The sequence below is a fragment of the Triticum dicoccoides genome, chromosome 3B (genome assembly GCF_002162155.2).
Source record: "Triticum dicoccoides isolate Atlit2015 ecotype Zavitan chromosome 3B, WEW_v2.0, whole genome shotgun sequence".
Lineage (NCBI taxonomy): Eukaryota > Viridiplantae > Streptophyta > Magnoliopsida > Poales > Poaceae > Triticum > Triticum dicoccoides.
The window spans coordinates 848,730,514-848,738,100 of NC_041385.1; the positions used below are offsets into that span (position 1 = coordinate 848,730,514).

General features: G+C 40.8%; 1 pseudogene; it reads right to left on the minus strand.

Annotated features, from left to right (window-relative positions):
- Positions 1-140: 140 nt before the first annotated feature.
- The window catches only part of LOC119278896, a 33,051-nt pseudogene continuing 25,604 nt past the window's right edge, over positions 141-7,587 (minus strand).

The window sequence follows — 7,587 nt, forward strand, 5'->3', positions numbered from 1 at the left end:
TCGCCGGTAACTCTGTCCACTAGAGAGCTAGAGCCAGTGCTTCCATGCACGCCGGTAACTCTGTCCAAGATGCAGCTGCACATGTATACTCTCTGACGGTCTGAGAATACATGTGTAGCACACAACCATGAGTACGTGTTTCAGGTCCTGTACATGCTTGCTCTGACACGAAAAATACTGACGGAGATATTTAGAGGTCACAGCTAGAGACATCTGAGCCAGACACAATTGTTCCAAATCACAGACACATCACATGGAATCAGTCATGCTGAACAAGAAATACAGTGACATGCCTACGTTAAATGTCACAGAGTTTTTGGCATATATATAAATGTAGGTTACTGAAAGTGGGGACAGTACATCCTTTTATCCAATCATGCCTCGGTATTGCGGAAACAGTTCTGACGCTGCTTGGTTTGGGTTCTACTTGTAGCTTCCATGGTGATGCTGTTCCATACTGACACCTTGCTAATATCTGGAAGGATGACTGTTTTTTTTTTTGCCGAAATGTTATGTGACAAACTAACAGAGAAGGAAACTGACATATGGTACGTAATCTTGGAGGATTTTGCAGGCAAAGGCAAAGGCTGTTGCCGTTGATGTCCACAACCTGTGCCAAACTATGATCAGCCACATCCCTGTCTTCATGATTCTGCAGTTTCAGACTGGTTGATGAAACCCACACGAACAACTCCTCACCTCCATCAGTGTCTCACTCACAGCCTATGAGTGACATACAACTCCTCGAGCTGAGTAAACCGTGAATAATGCTTTTTTGCAAAAAAGAAAGTAAATCATGCTGGAGATACTTACCGTGCCAGCCTGAAAGCAGAGTGAACACTCGGTAGCACTTGCTCTGTTTCCTAAAATCAAACATTAAAATTTACTCCTGACTAAACTGTGCTCAAAGAAAACAAAACGACGAACACCATTTGCTCTTAGAAAGGGAGAAGCAGCTCACACATGCAGTTGGTGCGTTCCAAATCAAAGCAGGAAAATACAGTGACGTAGTGTCATAGAATTCTTGGCTCACAAACGAACGCACGGCAATACATGCTCTATCCAAATATGCTCTAGCCAGGCTGTATGCGCCGAAACAGTTCTGCCAAGGAGGAGCCGTGCACAATCAACACCAACTCTGAATATAGGTCCTGCTGCTGATTTGTTGTAGCTTGCCATAGAGATGGTGTGTTGCATCTTGACAGCTCGCTAATCTGTGGAAGGCATTTCTCCATGTCTTGGGCTTCAGTACACTATAGGCTCTGTTCACAAATGATGTCACAGTGAATTTGTAAGTATACACTGGAAAAGCACAAGGAACAGTGCGAGGAACGAAGAATTGGGTACTGGTACCACCGTACTAATCATGCTGTTACAATTATCTTTAGGTGTGCTATTGTCATTATCTGTGACTACTTGATTAAATACGCTCTCTACTGCAGTATAGTTGCTGTTATTACACTAGAGAAAAAAATCATGACCCTCTTCGTTTAAATTACGTATTTAGCTAGCTGGCTAGAGTCTTTGCATCCAGCTCGAGTAGTGGTATATCCGGAAGGATTCTGAATTTGTTGCTGAAATGTGACAAACTAATAGAAGGAATCAGGCGCGTGCGTACGTACCTTGATAGCGGGCATCTAGATATTTCTCCTCGAGGCTGCTTAGACGCTCCTGCAGGCCTGCAGGGAGCCTCCTTATACCAGGACAGTTTTCAATCATAAGAAACTGGAGAGATGCGTATGATTGTGGCCCATCCAGTAGGGATGACAGGGTTTTGCAATTGTTGATGAAAAGCCTCTCCAATGATGGGAACTCCGTTTCTGCTCCGGTGCTCCCCCCCTGGGTTGAACGCGAGGGGGAGAAACACAAGGACGGCTGAGATCTGTCAAAAACGATTCGTGAAGAGGGGCACGATCGTCTTTTTATTCCCGAGGAGAGCGTGCGTACAGCCCTGTAGAAGCCCGCACCGGCACGCGTACAACCCTGTACAAGCCCACACCGGCCCGATTACTTTTGTACACTGAGGGTATACATGTATTGTACGTGGGCGTTTCGTTTTCCCTTGTCACGTGCTGCGGTCGTGGGCGTGGGCGGCGGCGGTCGTGGGCTAGCCACGCGGCCGCGCGGCGCACGAAAACTTCCAAAAACGTCACATCCTATAAAGAGGGAGGGGAACCACCACCGGCCGCATCGCCCCCACCATTTACCCCCAAATCGGCTCACTCCCTCTCTCCTTGCCGCATCGTCTCCCCCTCGTCTCCATCGCCCCGCCACCGCACCTACTTGCTCAACCCCACCGCCTCCCTCTCTCCGGCGGGTTCTCTCAGGCTTCGATGGAGCAAGGTTGTGGCGCTGCCGTCGCTGCGCACGGAGATGTGGTTGAGGGCGCGGAGACCGCCGCAGATGCCGTCCAAGAAGTGGCCGCCGTCGGCGGTGTGGGAGATGCTGCACCCGCAGTCGCTGGATCGGTCCCTGCGGCGGCGGATCTGGTGGCGCAGGGGGTGGTGGGCTCGCACTCCGTCGTGGAAGACCTGGTGGTGACGGCGTCTGGCGGCGCACTGGATGTAGATGCGGAGGCGAGCGACAAGCAGGTGGTGGATGTGGTAATGCTTCTCGTTCCCCTCCTTTCATACTTGTACTAGATAAGCAGAAGATTTAGTAGATGGGGTTTTTTATAGTAGATTTGTGATTGATTGCGGCACCCCCTTTTGCTTGTTATGGTTTTTTGATTGAATGGCGAACCCCATTTCAGAGTTAGGGTTTTTTCAAGTTGATTCGTGCTTGAATGCTAGAGACATCATAATGAGAGTTATGTTATTTATATTAGAATCTGGATTGCCGCATGTGCTCAGATTCTGTTCTGTGCTGTATATTTTGTTAGATTTATTGTGCATATTCCCTCAGTGGGCCACGATAGGGGCTGAGCAACTACCCAGTGTATCTATTAAAGTTGATATTGTAGAAATGGGGTTTACTTTCTAGAAGTGTATCAATTAATTATTGAAATGAACATAGTATGTTTAACTAGTGCGCAATTTTAAAATAGTTAGGAGCTTCACTTCATTACCTATAAACTCAAATTGTAGGTAGGTTTATTTTTGATATGTAGGATTGCTGTAGTTATAAAGTAAACCATAAGTAGGTTTGGTAGACATGCAACTATGCCAGATGACCAAGTCATATTAAATTTATGTTGCCTAACTCCATGCATGTATGTCATATGAAATAGTTTCACACGTAGCACCAAAAATTGCACAAAGATTTCCTTTCCTGAAGCTCATGGCATTACAATATACCATCCAATATACGGTTCAGAGAATAGGGCAGCTGATGCACTAGTATGTACATTACATGAGCCAGATGAACTAAATGCAATTACTTGTTGTCAACCACAATGGGTCACTGATATAGTTGCAGGGTACATCAAAGAATGTACTACCTCCATTGGCAGACCTGAGCGCTCACAAGATTATTGTTGGTGCCCAGGCTGGCATTATAGTTTGAAGGACCACGGTCAGCATGATCTAAAATTTTAGATTGACCAAGCTATCATTGTAGAATGCTTGACCTTTGGATACAGTTTAATTTTAGGTCAAAGTATCATTTTAGGTTATTAGAAGCACATTGCAGATTGCTTGACCTTTGCATACTGTGTTATGTAGTTAGTAGTATAATTGAATTAATTACTTATATATATTGCAGAATGAGGAAGCTGCTGGCAATAAGAGGAAGCTGGACATCGCTGGGTTCGATGACCCGTCTGATTCTGACGACGACTTGGAGGTAACCCCAATCTGTTTTATGTCTGTTTATTAATCTGTGTGAGACGTTGTTTGTTGATGATGCCCTATATGAATGCCTCTAAATTGAAATGTTATGTAGTTTATTCACTGATATCATAAAGTTGTGTTGTTTGGTAATTAATTAGCTCTAAATGGCATATTTGTAGTCTTTGATCATGAAATCATATCTGAATGCTCATAAATGGAAATATTGTGTTGTTTGTCCATTGAATTATTCTAAAATGGAAAGTTTTGTTATGCTTCCAATTAATTACTCTGAAAGTTGTGATGTTTGTGCTTACTTAGCTGTAAATGGGATATGTGTGATGTTTTTTCATGAAACCATATATGAATGCATATAAATGAACTATTCTGTTATTTGTCCATTATATTCTTCTAAATGGAACTATTTTGTTGTTTGTGCATTAAGTAGCTGTAAATGGGCTATTATGTTTGTTTGTTCATTACATTCCAGTAAATGGCAATTATCTGATGTTTGTTAATTACATTACTCTAAATGGGAAGTATGTATTTATGCAAATCATTTGTATGTGCAGTACAACTCTGGAGATGAGGTGGAAGAGTGGAACCACAGGTCCTTCATTGAGCATGAAGTCATGAAGATCAGGGAGAAGGGGAAGGCGGCGTACTTCAAGTGGGGCAAGTTCAGGTGCCCATACTGCACCACTAAGCCAATTCCCAAGGATGGGCTGTATGAGCACCTTATGGCACATGCACGCGGTTTAACCACGAGTGGGAGCGACGTGAAGATCAGGGCAGAGCATGCATCCCTCCTGAAGGCTATGGGTCCCATCTAGTCATCCTCTGTCAAGCTGGTAGTGGAACTAATCATCGTCAGTATAGTTGATGATGTTTAACTTTTGCGCTAGTATGGTTGTGAACTGTGAATCTGGAAGGTGGAAGTGTTTGTGAACTGTTAAGTAGTATGGCAGACTATTAAGTAGTATGGCAGACTCTTAATTATGGCAGAGACTTAATTAATCTAGTATGTCTCTGAAGTATATCAACTGTCTAGAAGCAGGTCAGCTATGCTTTGTTGCAGTGTCTATATTCTGATGCTACAATGATCACAGTAGGTGCTTCAATGTTGCTTCACTGATGAGACATGCTGCATACAGTGGGCATGTGCTTGGTAATGGTGTGTGCAAAGAACCAGCCTTATCTACATAGGATAGATACTAAAAAACATTGACTTGAGGTTTTAATAAGTTAGCATGATCGAATCTTCCATTACAAATATATTATTAAATTTAGAAAATGTTGAAAATCATTTTTTATCAATGTTCTTAAGTTAGCATGATTGAATATTCCATTTCAAATATAATATAAAAAATAGGAAAATGTTGACAATCCTTTACTGTCAATGTTCATAAGTTAGCATGATTGAATATTCCATTTCAAATATATTTTTAGAATTGGAAAATGTTGAAAATCCTTTTTTGTCAATGTCCATAAGTGAGCATGATTGAATATTCCATTTCAAATATATTTTTAAAATTAGAAAATGTTGAAATTTGTTTTTGTCAATGTTCATAAGTGAGCATGATTGAATATTCCATTTGAAATATATTATAAGAATTAGAAAATTTTGAAAATCTTTTTTTGTCAATTCGTAAGTTAGGAAGATTGAATCTTCCATTTCTTATATATTTTAAAAAGTGGAAATTTTGGAGGTGGTCGCTAAAATCACCGCCTTCTGGAGGGACCATTTGGTCTAGCTTACATGGTAATTTTTTGCACCACCTCCTAATCACACAAATTTTCTTTTAAATGGTGACCCACATGTGCCAAACATGGCTATGAAAGAAAATTTGGAAAAAATAAATTTTACAATGCCCCCTTGAGGTGTAGACCGATGTTTGGACCAGTCAGTCTATAGGGCATCGTAATATCAAAAAAAAAATATAATATTGGAAACCTAGCTTTGTTTGTGGAAGAGGTCATGTTTGCAAGAGTTGAGGTGATTTGGAGGTGGTCGAAAAAATCACCGCATTCCGGATGGGCCATTTGGTCTAACTTAAGCCAGTTTTTGAACAAAGGTGACTTTTTCCACCACCTCGAAATCACACAAATTTTCTTGTACATGGTGACCCACATGTGCCAAACATGGCTATCAAAGAAAATTTGGAAAAAGAATATTTTACAATGCCCCCTTTAGGTATAGACCGATGTTTTGAGCAGCCAGTCTAGAGGGCAGTATAACTTCAAAAAAAGATAAAAAAAATAAAACCTTGAAAACCTAGCCTACTTTGTGCTAGAGGTCATGTGTGCCAAAATAGAGGTGATTTGGAGGTGGTCAAAAAAATCACCGCATTCCGGAGGGGCCATTTGGTCTAACTTAAGCCAGTTTTTGAAGATAGGTGATTTTTTCCACCACCTCTAAATCACCCAAATATTCTTGTAGACGGTGACCCACATGTGCCAAACATGGATATCAAATAAAATTTGGAAAAAAGAATATTTTACAATGCCCCCCTAAGGTATAAACCGATATTTTGAGCAGCCAGTCTATAGGGCAGTAGGAATTCAAAAAGAAATCAAAAAATATAAAACCTTGAAAACATAGCATTGTTTGTGCAATAGGTCATGTGTGACAAAATTTTGGTGATTTGGAGGTGGTCGAAAAAATCACCGCATTCCGGAGGGACCATTTGGTCTAACTTAAGCCAGTTTTTGAACATAGGTGATTTTTTCCACCACCTCCAAATCACCCAAATTTTCTTGTAAACAGTGGCCCACATGGTCCAAACATGGCTATCAAATAAAATTTGGAAAAATAATATTTTACAATGCCCCCTTGAGGTATAGACCGATGTTTTGAGCAGACAGTCTAGAGGGCAGTATGAATTCAAAAAAAATCAAAAAAATATAAAACCTTTGGAACCCACCTTTGTTTGTGCAATAGATCATGTGTGCAAAAGTTGAGGTCATTTGGAGGTGGTCGAAAAAATGACCGCATTCCGGAGGGGCCATTTGGTCTAACTTAAGCCAGTTTTTGAAAAAATGCGATTTTTCCCACCACCTCCAAATCACACAAACTTTCTTGAACATGGTGACCCACATGTGCCAATTATTGGACTATAGGAGATGGGTTCACTTCACTCGTTTGTATAACTATTATTTTTTCACTAATGACTACTATCCCAGATACGTCGTGGTATGGAATTCTTTGGACTACAAGATCAAACCAAATAGTAGAACAGGGTCTCATAAATAATGTTCAACAAATTGGAATTCATTTAGCAACCGATTTTTATCCTCCGTTTGAACTCATTTCCATAATTCTTCTAGTTTCTTTAATAGGTGCATTTACTATGGCTCGGCAATAAGAAAACTTAGAAAAAGTACAAATTATAAGAATTGCAAATCTAAAATAAATAACTAAAGAATCACAATTTTGATTTAACTTAAGCCAGTTTTTGAAAAAAATGTGATTTTTCCCACCACCTCCAAATCACACAAAATTTCTCGAACATGGTGACCAACATGTGCCAATCATGGCTATGAAAGAAAATTTGGAAAAAGAATTTTTTACAGTGCCCCCCTGAGGTATAGACCGATGTTTTGACCAGTCAGTCTAGAGGGCATTATAAATTAATAAAAAATTCAAAAAAATATATAACCTTTGGAACCAACCTTTGTTTGTGCAATAGATCATGTGTGCCAAAGTTGAGGTCATTTGGAGGTGGTCGAAAAAATGACCGCATTCCGGAGGGGCCATTTGGTCTAACTTGAGCTAGTTTTTGAAAAAATGTGATTTTTCCCACCACCTACAAATCACACA